Here is a 12,030-nt window from a genome sequence, read left to right as displayed (position 1 = left end):
TGGCCTCTGAGGCTTAGAGGCCACTTCAGTTACAGGAGGCTTGGGAGCCTCCATAACAGACTCTGTAGGTATCGCCTTTTTCTTTTCATCGAGGATCTCGATGAGACGGACTTGACATTCAGGTTTGTTGTCCGTTTTCTTTTCTGGAGGAGCAACTTTCACTTTTATCGACTTATCTTCAGCAGGCTGTATCACTATCTTTGGCTTAACAAGTTCTTTATTACCAAAAGGTTTCATCTTATTTTCGATGATCCTCTCAATCATGTTAGCCAAAGTGGGAGCAAGTTTATTTATAATTTGTGCCTCATCGACAGCAATCGGAGCAGGAGCAGGAACAGTAGCCGCAGCCTGAGCATAAGATGTTGCTGCTCTAGGCTTACGGGCGTTAACTATTTTTTTTGCATCGAAGTAGCTGACTTTTTGCAGGGTTTTTACTTCCTGCACAGCTACCTCATCTTTGTAGACAGGACAATTCCTTGATCTACAAGAATGCGCTCCTTTGCAGTTTATACATGTAGGAGGCTCTTTACATGGCTCTCCCTCATGCACCTCTTCACCGCACACGCATATTTGCGGTCTTTCGCATCTAAGAGCGGTGTGGCCAAAGCGTTGGCACTTGAAGCACCTCATCGGCTGTGGGACAAATGCCCGCACATCCAAACGGTGAATCCCCGCTCTTATCTTTTCTGGCAAAGTAGGCCGGTTGAAAGTAAGGACATGAGAAGCCGAGGGTAAGACCTCACCGTTCCTTCTCATGTTCAACCGACGGCACTCTATTACTCCTTGTGCTGCCAGCTCCTCTACAATCTCTTGCTCCGAACAGTTTAAAAGATCCCGACAGACCACAACACCCCTTGAGGTGTTGAGCGTGCCGTGGGGATCAACGCGTACCGCTAGCTCTCCAATTTTCTTCAGCCCTAAAATCTTCTGAGACTGTATATCATTAACAGTCTCAACATGAAGTCCCGTAAAAGTTTTCCGTATTTCCTTTACAGGGTCTCCAGCACATTTGTTTATTTCTCGAGCGATGAGAAAAGGACTCACCCTCGAGAAATTTCCATCCTCCTTTGTAATGACCAAATATTTAGGTTTCGGTACATTACTACTTTTAAAAAAAGCCTTTTGTAAGCTTTTTCTAGCCTCAATTTCTATCTTCTTACTCTCCGTACTCTTTCGGCGTTTCGCTTCAGGCGAAACAGCCGGCTCTAAACGAGGGTGTTTACGTGCACCCTCTGCCACGTTGGTTTGTTCAGGAAAATTCATGAACAAGTAATCCCTTCTGTAGTAAGGCTAGCCGCCGGGGTACACCCCCACTCCAGGGCTACCAACCCTGGAGGTCCGTTCCGGTACTCCGGTGGAACCGGCATATGTCCTGGCAGAGAGCGGATGCGCAGTCTCTGCACTGACTCCAGGCCCCTACACACCGAAGCTTTCAGGGCTCCCATGCTCCGAACATGGGCACCTTAACTACATGCTTGCCATCGCAGGGGGCATGTGGACGACGAAAGGTCTCCGTTACACCTGCAAATAACTTTGACCGTGGCCGCCACATCGCCAGCTCTAACGGCGGTATTAATCCATTTCCGTAATCGTTAATAATGTCATATCTGCAGGTGGCCGTAAAGTCCAGTCCTGTAATTCGGCCTATAGATGTAAATCGACCGAAAAAAGTATATCCGAGAAACAACACTCGGAACCCCGTTAGCCAGCTATATGTAATGTATTTGAGTACAGCTGTTACCGCCCTGGACGTGGAACGTAGATGTTGTGTTCCGGACGTGGGGAATATCTACCTCAGGGCATTATTATTATTATTATTATTATTATTATTATTATTATTATTATTATTATTATTATTATTATTATTATTATTATTATTATTATTATTATTATTATTATTATTATTATTATTATTATTATTATTATTATTATTATTATTATTATTATTATTATTATTATTATTATTATTATTATTATTATTATTATTATTATTATTATTATTATTATTATTATTATTATTATTATTATTATTATTATTATTATTATTATTATTATTATTATTATTATTATTATTATTATTATTATTATTATTATTATTATTATTATTATTATTATTATTATTATTATTATTATTATTATTATTATTATTATTATTATTATTATTATTATTATTATTATTATTATTATTATTATTATTATTATTATTATTATTATTATTATTATTATTATTATTATTATTATTATTATTATTATTATTATTATTATTATTATTATTATTATTATTATTATTATTATTATTATTATTATTATTATTATTATTATTATTATTATTATTATTATTATTATTATTATTATTATTATTATTATTATTATTATTATTATTATTATTATTATTATTATTATTATTATTATTATTATTATTATTATTATTATTATTATTATTATTATTATTATTATTATTATTATTATTATTATTATTATTATTTTTTTTTTTTTTTTTTTTTTTTTTTCTTTGAGGTTTTTAGGGGCATCGACTACTTTGGTCATTAGCCCCATCCCACTTCAAAAAAAAATAAAAAAAAAAGGTTCTTTAATTCATATTTCCATGAAGAAAATAAGTGATCAAAATTTCAATCTTCTAATTTAAAATCCACAAAATTACCGCCTAGGCTTTCCTTTCGGCCAACCTTTTTTACACCGCTTTTCCATTCTGCGAACGGCCTCAACTTCCGACGACAGAGTGTCTGAGGCTTCGGACATGGCATCGTCTTCTTTTTCTGACGCCAATGACGTTCGCCGGCTTACATCAGGTGATGAAAGCTTCAATGGTGCTGTGAGCATCGTTGCAATTGAGTCTAAACTTGCAACCGATGCACTTTCGGCGGCTGATGAACTCGATTCGATATCTAAGGCTGTGCTTGGGCCGGCTGATACAGATGCTCTCGCCACAGTTGTTCTCTGAGCTTTTGGGGCCTCTGTAGGTACGATTTTAATATCACCTGTGTCTGGTGCTTTTTCGATAGTTACTTGCACCTCCATTTTGGTTGACGCAGATTTTTCCTGTACTCTTGTCACAGTATCCTTAGCTATATGACTCGTCGTCGGGGTGATCTTTATATCTTTGTTGGATAAATCAAGATTTTTCTTCATTATGTCTACTGCTGGAGTTATAATCGAGGATTTTGCCGGTTTTTTAAACTGCGCTGGTGCGGGTCTTCTGTCGGCGACGTCAGTCCGGGATTGAGCCTTCTCATGTTTACTTTGTTGTATCTGTTGAGTAGACTCGATCTTGGAATCAATGATTCTTTCTATTATTGTCGCGAGACTTGGCGCCATCGTATTAAGCAACTGCTCCACGTTGATTTTAGGTGTGGGGGGAGCAGCAGCTGCTTCTGCGTATGAAGTCGATGGTCTAGGTGTACGTAGGTTAACAATCTTCTTCGCTTCAGGGTAGCTGACTTTTTGAAGCGTTTTAACCTCCTGAATGGCTGTTTCTGATTTGTATACTGGGCAGTTCCTGGATCGACAGTTATGGTGCCCTTTACAGTTAATGCAGACTGGAGGGTCTTTACATGGATCACCCTCATGAATCTTAATTCCGCATATACAAATTTCCTGCGCTTCACATCTAGCGGCAGTGTGTCCGAACCGTTGACATCTAAAACATCTCATCGGCTGCGGAATAAATGCCCGTACATCAAGCCGATGGATGCCAGCTCGTACCTTTTCAGGAAGACTTGGCCTATTGAATGTCAATACATGAGAGGCCGAAGGAAGAATCTCACCGTTTCGTCTCATAGAAAGTCTGCGACAATGTGTCACTCCCTGACTAGACATTTCCTGCACTATTTCTTCTTCAGTACAGTTAAGAAGATCACGGCAAACAACAACTCCTCTAGATGAATTGAGTGTACTATGCGGTTGGACCGTAACCGCAAATTCGCCGATCTTCTTCAACGCCTGGACTTTCTGACTTTGCATGTCGTTTATAGTTTCGACATGTAATCCGTTAAACGTCTTACGGATATCCTTGACAGGACCACCAGCACAATTTGTAATCTCTCTAGCAATTAAGAATGGACTTACCTTTTGGAAGTTACCATTCTCTTTTGTAATGACCAAAAATCTTGGTTTGGGAACATTATTACCAAACAAAGCTTTTCTCAAATCTTTACTGATTTTATCAGCATCTTTTCTAATTCTATCACTCTCTTTACTTTTTTTCCGCTTCGCTTGTGGCGAATCGGCGGTTTCTAAACGAGGGTGTTTACGTGCACCCTCTGCCACGTGAGTTTGTTCAGGAAAATTCATGAACATTGATCCCTTCTGTAGCAAGGCTAGCCGCCGGGGTACACCCCCACTCCAGGGCTACTAACCTTGGAGGTCCTATCCGGTACTCCGGTGGAACCGGCATATGTCCTGGCAGAGAGCGGATGCGCAGTCTCTGCACTGACTCCAGGCTCCTACTCACCGAAGCTTTCAGAGCTCCCATGCACCGACATACATGGGCACCATTGCTACATGCTTGCCATCGCAGGGGGCATGTGGACAACGGAAGGGTCTCCGTTACACCTGCAATAACATTGACCCTGGCCGCCACATCGCCAGCTCTAAGAATGGTATGAATCCATTTCCAAAATCATATGTTACTCCATTTCCTGCAGGTAGCCAAAAATCCAATCCGTTTAGTGACCTGAAGTTGGAACCAGGTCAAACTTAACAATGCATAACCGAGGAATTTACTCGGAACCCCGTTAGCCAGCTATATGCGATGTACAAAGGTACAGCTGTTGCCGCCCTGGACGTGGAACATAGATGTTGTGTTCCGGACGTGGGGATTATCTACCTCAGGGCAATTATTATTATTATTATTATTATTATTATTATTATTATTATTATTATTATTATTATTATTATTATTATTATTATTATTATTATTATTATTATTATTATTATTATTATTATTATTATTATTATTATTATTATTATTATTATTATTATTATTATTATTATTATTATTATTATTATTATTATTATTATTATTATTATTATTATTATTATTATTATTATTATTATTATTATTATTTTTTTTTTTTTTTTTTTTTTTGAGGTTTTTAGGGGCATCGACTACTTTGGTCATTAGCCCCATCCCACTTCAAAAAAAAATAAAAAAAAAGGTTCAAAATTTCACAAAATGATCAAAATTTTGCTTTTCCTTATAATTTTTGATCCAGTTATACTACTTCCTAGGCTTTCCTTTCGGCCAACCTTTTTTACACCGCTTTTCCATTCTGCGAACGGCCTCAACTTCCGACGACAGAGTGTCTGAGGCTTCGGACATGGCATCGTCTTCTCTTTCTGACGCCAATGACGTTCGCCGGCTTACATCTGGTGATGAAAGCTTCAATGGTGCTGTGAGCATCGTTGCAATTGAGTCTAAACTTGCAACCGATGCACTTTCGGCGGCTGATGAACTCGATTCAATGTCTAAGGCTGTGCTTGGGCCGGCTGATACAGATGCTCTCGCCACAGTTGTTCTCTGAGCTTTTGAGGCCTCTGTAGGTACGGTTTTAATATCGTCTGTGTCTGGTGCTTTCTCGATAGTTACTTGCACCTCCATTTTGGTTGACGCAGATTTTTCCTGTACTCTTGTCACAGTATCCTTAGCTATATGACTCGTCGTCGGGGTGATCTTTAGATCTTTCTCGGATAAATCAAGATTTTTCTTCATTACGTCTATTGCTGGAGTTATAATCGAGGATTTTGCCGGTTTTTTAAACTGCGCTGGTACGGGTCTTCTGTCGGCGACGTCAGTCCGGGATTGAGCCTTCTCATGTTTACTTTGTTGTATCTGATGAGTCGACTCGATCTTGGAATCAATGATTCTTTCTATTATTGTCGCGAGACTTGGCGCCATCGTATTAAGCAACTGCTCCACGTTGATTTTAGGTGTGGGGGGAGCAGCAGCTGCTTCTGCGTATGAAGTCGATGGTCTAGGTGTACGTAGGTTTACAATCTTCTTCGCTTCAGGGTAGCTGACTTTTTGAAGCGTTTTAACCTCCTGAATGGCTGTTTCTGATTTGTATACTGGGCAGTTCCTGGATCGACAGTTATGGTGCCCTTTACAATTAATGCAGACTGGAGGGTCTTTACATGGATCACCCTCATGTATCTTCGATCCGCATATACAAATTTCCTGCGCTTCACATCTAGCGGCAGTGTGTCCGAAACGTTGACATCTAAAACATCTCATCGGCTGCGGAATAAATGCCCGTACATCAAGCCGATGGATGCCAGCTCGTACCTTTTCAGGAAGACTTGGCCTATTGAATGTCAAGACATGAGAGGCCGAAGGAAGAATCTGACCATTTCGTCTCATAGAAAGTCTGCGACAATGTGTCACTCCCTGACTAGACATTTCCTGCACTATTTCTTCTTCAGTACAGTTAAGAAGATCACGGCAAACAACAACTCCTCTAGATGAATTAAGTGTACTATGCGGTTGGACCGAAACCGCATATTCACCGATCTTCTTCAACGCCAAAACTTTCTGGCTTTGCATGTCGTTGATGGTTTCGACATGCAATCCATTAAAAGTTTTACGAATATCCTTGACAGGACCACCAGCACAATTTGTAATCTCTCTAGCAATTAAGAATGGACTTACCTTTTGGAAGTTACCATTCTCTTTTGTAATGATCAAAAATCTTGGTTTGGGAAAATTATTTCCAAACAAAGCTTTTCTTAAATCTTTACTGATTTTATCAGCATCTTTTCTTAACTTATCACTCTCCTTGCTTTTTTTCCTCTTCGCTTGTGGCGAATCGGCGGTTTCTAAACGAGGGTGTTTACGTGCACCCTCTGCCACGTTAGTTTGTTCAGAAAAATTCATGAACAGTGGATCCCTTCTGTAGCAAGGCTAGCCGCCGGGGTACACCCCCACTCCAGGGCTACCAACCTTGGAGGTCCTATCCGGTACTCCGGTGGAACCGGCATATGTCCTGGCAGAGAGCGGATGCGCAGTCTCTGCACTGACTCCAGGCCCCTACACACCGAAGCTTTCAGGGCTCCCATGCTCCGAACATGGGCACCTTAACTACATGCTTGCCATCGCAGGGGGCATGTGGACAACGGAAGGGTCTCCGTTACACCTGCAATAACATTGACCCTGGCCGCCACATCGCCAGCTCTAAGAATGGTATGAATCCATTTCCAAAATCATATGTTACTCCATTTCCTGCAGGTAGCCAAAAATCCAGTCCGTTTAGTGACCCGAAGTTGGAACCAGGTCAAACTTAACAATGCATAACCGAGGAATTTACTCGGAACCCCGTTAGCCAGCTATATGTGATGTACAAAGGTACAGCTGTTACCGCCCTGGACGTGGAACATAGATGTTGTGTTCCGGACGTGGGGATTATCTACCTCAGGGCATTATTATTATTATTATTATTATTATTATTATTATTATTATTATTATTATTATTATTATTATTATTATTATTATTATTATTATTATTATTATTATTATTATTATTATTATTATTATTATTATTATTATTATTATTATTATTATTATTATTATTATTATTATTATTATTATTATTATTATTATTATTATTATTATTATTATTATTATTATTATTATTATTATTATTATTATTATTATTATTATTATTATTATTATTATTATTATTATTATTATTATTATTATTATTATTATTATTATTATTATTATTATTATTATTATTATTATTATTATTATTATTATTATTATTATTATTATTATTATTATTATTATTATTATTATTATTATTATTATTATTATTATTATTATTATTATTATTATTATTATTATTATTATTATTATTATTATTATTATTATTATTATTATTATTATTATTATTATTATTATTATTATTATTATTATTATTATTATTATTATTATTATTATTATTATTATTATTATTATTATTATTATTATTATTATTATTATTATTATTATTATTATTATTATTATTATTATTATTATTATTATTATTATTATTATTATTATTATTATTATTATTATTATTATTATTATTATTATTATTATTATTATTATTATTATTATTATTATTATTATTATTATTATTATTATTATTATTATTATTATTATTATTATTATTATTATTATTATTATTATTATTATTATTATTATTATTATTATTATTATTATTATTATTATTATTATTATTATTATTATTATTATTATTATTATTATTATTATTATTATTATTATTATTATTATTTTTTTTTTTTTTTTTTTTTTTTTTGAGGTTTTTAGGGGCATCGACTACTTTGGTCATTAGCCCCATCCCACTTCAAAAAAAAAAAAAAAAAAAAAAAAAAAAAAAAAAAAAAAGGTTCAAAATTTCACAAAATGATCAAAATTTTGCTTTTCCTTATAATTTCTGATCCAGTTATACTACTTCCTAGGCTTTCCTTTCGGCCAACCTTTTTTACACCGCTTTTCCATTCTGCGAACGGCCTCAACTTCCGACGACAGAGTGTCTGAGGCTTCGGACATGGCTTCGTCTTCTCTTTCTGACGCCAATGACGTTCGCCGGCTTACATCAGGTGATGAAAGCTTCAATGGTGCTGTGAGCATCGTTGCAATTGAGTCTAAACTTGCAATCGATGCACTTTCGGCGGCTGATGAACTCGATTCGATATCTAAGGCTGTGCTTGGGCCGGCTGATACAGATGCTCTCGCCACAGTTGTTCTCTGAGCTTTTGGGGCCTCTGTAGGTACGGTTTTAATATCGTCTGTGTCTGGTGCTTTTTCGATAGTTACTTGCACCTCCATTTTGGTTGACGCAGATTTTTCCTGTACTCTTGTCACAGTATCTTTAGCTATATGACTCGTCGTCGGGGTGATCTTTAGATCTTTGCTGGATAAATCAAGATTTTTCTTCATTACGTCTATTGCTGGAGTTATAATCGAGGATTTTGCCGGTTTTTTAAACTGCGCTGGTACGGGTCTTCTGTCGGCGACGTCAATCCGGGATTGAGCCTTCTCATGTTTACTTTGTTGTATCTGATGAGTCGACTCAATTTTGGAATCAATGATTCTTTCTATCACTGTCGCGAGACTTGGTGCCATCGTATTAAGCAGCTGCTCCACGTTGATTTTAGGTGTGGGGGGAGCAGCAGCTGCTTCTGCGTATGAAGTCGATGGTCTAGGTGTACGTAGGTTTACAATCTTCTTCGCTTCAGGGTAGCTGACTTTTTGAAGCGTTTTAACCTCCTGAATGGCTGTTTCTGATTTGTATACTGGGCAGTTCCTGGATCGACAGTTATGGTGCCCTTTACAATTAATGCAGACTGGAGGGTCTTTACATGGATCACCCTCATGTATCTTCGATCCGCATATACAAATTTCCTGCGCTTCACATCTAGCGGCAGTGTGTCCGAAACGTTGACATCTAAAACATCTCATCGGCTGCGGAATAAATGCCCGTACATCAAGCCGATGGATGCCAGCTCGTACCTTTTCAGGAAGACTTGGCCTATTGAATGTCAATACATGAGAGGCCGAAGGAAGAATCTCACCGTTTCGTCTCATAGAAAGTCTGCGACAATGTGTCACTCCCTGGCTAGACATTTCCTGCACTATTTCTTCTTCAGTACAGTTAAGAAGATCACGGCAAACAACAACTCCTCTAGATGAATTAAGTGTACTATGCGGTTGGACAGTAACCGCAAATTCACCGATCTTCTTCAACGCCTGGACTTTCTGACTTTGCATGTCGTTTATAGTTTCGACATGTAATCCGTTAAACGTCTTACGGATATCCTTGACAGGACCACCAGCACAATTTGTAATCTCTCTAGCAATTAAGAATGGACTTACCTTTTGGAAGTTACCATTCTGTTTTGTAATGACCAAAAATCTTGGTTTGGGAAGATTATTACCAAACAAAGCTTTTCTCAAATCTTTACTGATTTTATCAGCATCTTTTCTAATTCTATCACTCTCTTTACTTTTTTTCCGCTTCGCTTGTGGCGAATCGGCGGTTTCTAAACGAGGGTGTTTACGTGCACCCTCTGCCACGTTAGTTTGTTCAGAAAAATTCATGAACAGTGGATCCCTTCTGTAGCAAGGCTAGCCGCCGGGGTACACCCCCACTCCAGGGCTACTAACCTTGGAGGTCCTATCCGGTACTCCGGTGGAACCGGCATATGTCCTGGCAGAGAGCGGATGCGCAGTCTCTGCACTGACTCCAGGCCCCTACACACCGAAGCTTTCAGGGCTCCCATGCTCCGAACATGGGCACCTTAACTACATGCTTGCCATCGCAGGGGGCATGTGGACAACGGAAGGGTCTCCGTTACACCTGCAATAACATTGACCCTGGCCGCCACATCGCCAGCTCTAAGAATGGTATGAATCCATTTCCAAAATCATATGTTACTCCATTACCTGCAGGTAGCCAAAAATCCAGTCCGTTTAGTGACCTGAAGTTGGAACCAGGTCAAACTTAACAATGCATAACCGAGGAATTTACTCGGAACCCCGTTAGCCAGCTATATGTGATGTACAAAAGTACAGCTGTTGCCGCCCTGGACGTGGAACATAGATGTTGTGTTCCGGACGTGGGGATTATCTACCTCAGGGCCATTATTATTATTATTATTATTATTATTATTATTATTATTATTATTATTATTATTATTATTATTATTATTATTATTATTATTATTATTATTATTATTATTATTATTATTATTATTATTATTATTATTATTATTATTATTATTATTATTATTATTATTATTATTATTATTATTATTATTATTATTATTATTATTATTATTATTATTATTATTATTATTATTATTATTATTATTATTATTATTATTTTTTTTTTTTTTTTTTTTTTTTTTTTTTTTTTTGAGGTTTTTAGGGGCATCGACTACTTTGGTCATTAGCCCCGTCCCACTTCAAAAAAAAACAAAAAAAAGGTTCAAAATTTCACATTTTATTGTTCAAAAAATGATCAAAATTTTGCTTTTTCTTATAATTTCTGATTCAATTATATCACTTTCTAGGCTTTCCTTTCGGCCAACCCTTTTTACACCGCTTTTCCATTCTGCGAACGGCCTCGACTTCCGACGACAGAGTGTCTGAGGCTTCGGACATGGCATCGTCTTCTCTTTCTGACGCCAATGACGTTCGCCGGCTTACATCAGGTGATGAAAGCTTCAATGGTGCTGTGAGCATCGTTGCAATTGAGTCTAAACTTGCAACCGATGCACTTTCGGCGGCTGATGAACTCGATTCGATATCTAAGGCTGTGCTTGGGCCGGCTGATACAGATGCTCTCGCCACAGTTGTTCTCTGAGCTTTTGGGGCCTCTGTAGGTACGGTTTTAATGTCATCTGTGTCTGGTGCTTTTTCGATAGTTACTTGCACCTCCATTTTGGTTGACGCAGATTTTTCCTGTACTCTTGTCACAGTATCCTTAGCTATATGACTCGTCGTCGGGGTGATCTTTAGATCTTTGTCGAAAAAATCAAGATTTTTCTTCATTACGTCTATTGCTGGAGTTATAATCGAGGATTTTGCCGGTTTTTTAAACTGTGCTGTTATGGGTCTTCTGTCGGCGACGTCAGTCTGGGATTGAGCCTTCTCATGTTTACTTTGTTGTATCTGATGAGTCGACTCGATCTTGGAATCAATGATTCTTTCTATCACTGTCGCGAGACTTGGTGCCATCGTATTAAGCAACTGCTCCACGTTGATTTTAGGTGTGGGGGGAGCAGCAGCTGCTTCTGCGTATGAAGTCGATGGTCTAGGTGTACGTTGGTTTACAATCTTCTTCGCTTCAGGGTAGCTGACTTTTTGAAGCGTTTTAACCTCCTGAATGGCTGTTTCTGATTTGTATACTGGGCAGTTCCTGGATCGACAGTTATGGTGCCCTTTACAATTAATGCAGACTGGAGGGTCTTTACATGGATCACCCTCATGTATCTTCGATCCGCATA

This window comes from Lycorma delicatula, chromosome 8 (assembly GCF_047948215.1).
Source record: "Lycorma delicatula isolate Av1 chromosome 8, ASM4794821v1, whole genome shotgun sequence".
NCBI lineage: Eukaryota > Metazoa > Arthropoda > Insecta > Hemiptera > Fulgoridae > Lycorma > Lycorma delicatula.
This window is presented reverse-complemented; position numbering follows the sequence as displayed.